Source organism: Cebus imitator, unplaced genomic scaffold (genome assembly GCF_001604975.1).
Source record: "Cebus imitator isolate Cc_AM_T3 unplaced genomic scaffold, Cebus_imitator-1.0 Scaffold3674, whole genome shotgun sequence".
Taxonomy (NCBI): Eukaryota; Metazoa; Chordata; class Mammalia; order Primates; family Cebidae; genus Cebus; species Cebus imitator.
Genome location: NW_016110989.1, coordinates 1 through 1,629, shown reverse-complemented (window position 1 = coordinate 1,629; position 1,629 = coordinate 1). Strand labels below are relative to the sequence as shown.

The following is a 1,629-nucleotide window of genomic DNA, read 5'->3' as shown; positions in this document are numbered from 1 at the left end:
AAAAAAAAAAAGGAAACTAAATTTCCAATTTATGACTCACATTCCCAAATGCCAATTATCCCTCTCCCAAATCACAATATTTTAATTGTTTATTTTTGTTTCACAGTGTGGTGGTTGTCTCTTACTTTTCTGGTGAACATTTCACATGACAGAAAAGAATAATTACCTGACAATACTGTAACAAATCTTTGCACCTCTCTGTTTATCTTGCCTAGGCACACACCTTAACAAAATTTCTTTGGGTTGAGGTTGCTTTTTGGTACCTTTGCAGGGTGATGCGTCCTCAGCCACTCTTCTGTGTTTTCCTGGTTCTGGGTTTAACAACTGTCTGGGGATGACGCAAGATGCTCACAGTGGCCCTGTCTCTTGGAGTGTCTGGTGAGTATCAGCCCTCTCCCAGTAGAGAGCCTAAGGTATTGGGTGGAGCATCTCAGGGAAACAGCTAGATGCCCTTTTGCTGAGAGCAGTTTCCTGATATACATTTTCTCTAAAAGGCTAACTGTTTTGAATATTAAGATTTTTTTTTTCTCTCAGTCCCAGCTTCCTTTCCTGGCAGATACGTTGGTGCTGGTACTAAGGAGAAACGGCACACGTGCATCTTGTCCTCTGGGTTCTCTCAGGCTTGTGAAGGGAGAATAACTATCCCAAAGTGCAAGAAAAACCCACTTTAATGAGGTAGTGTATGAACTTGCAAAGGAAAATACACATCAGGCACATAGGAGGCAAGTGCAGTGCCTTCTGAGAGGGTGGTGATCAAGTACCTTAGCAGGATGGGGGTTGGAGAATCTCTCAAGTGATTGACACATGAGTCCAATATGTTTGTGTTCCACTCAGCACCACCTCTCCCTGCGTTTGTCATCTTGAATATATTTGTTCACTTATTTCGTTTTTATTAACTGTATAATGTATTTTGTCATTAGAGCTTGAAAGATAAAAAACCACAAATGTTTCTAAGAGGAAAGAAAGTGATAGATTTCAGAGAAAACATCTTGTTTTATATTCCATTGGTTAAAAGTTTTCATTTACCTTTTTTATTTTGCAGAGTGAATGTAGGAAGATTCTGAGGTCTGTTCTATTTTAGCATGATTTCAAACTGAATCTCAGAGCTTAGCTTTGGGAATTCTACCTTAGGAAAAAAACAGAAGAAATGTTTCTCATTATAGCTACAGAAAAATAAATACATTTCTACAAAAAAGTAGGTTAACACACAAATTACAAACATTTATAAAAACATCAGTTCCTCTTGTGCAGAGTGGAGAATTTTTGAGAGTGGGTACCTCAGTTCTGTTATCTGAATTTCAGCTTAATATTAAATTTTATGGAATGAAACTTGCAACTACTACAAGTGTTCATACATTATTGTTTACTATATGATTTGTTATAAAAATGATAATTAAATGACTCATTTACTGCCTGGAAAAGATAGATACTTTTATTTTTTTGTTGAGGTATAAAATAAAAATGCAAAAATTTTCTGACTATAGCATAAACACTGAGTTTGAGTAATTTTTCTGGATTTACTTATCACTAGGTGTTTACTTATTTAAAACTAAGTGAATATTCTTGACTTGAAAGCAGACATATGGCCTTAGAGAACCCAAGCAAATAACCATCCTAATTCTGCAAAAG

At 36.0% G+C, this 1,629-nt stretch overlaps 1 long non-coding RNA gene across 1 annotated transcript; it reads left to right on the top strand.

Annotated features, from left to right (window-relative positions):
- The first annotated feature begins 99 nt into the window (after positions 1-99).
- LOC108299265 lies at positions 100-1,490 on the top strand. The gene is made up of 2 exons (XR_001822876.2): positions 100-378; positions 535-1,490. It is a non-coding gene; the product is annotated as an uncharacterized LOC108299265 (long non-coding RNA).
- Positions 1,491-1,629: the final 139 nt, after the last annotated feature.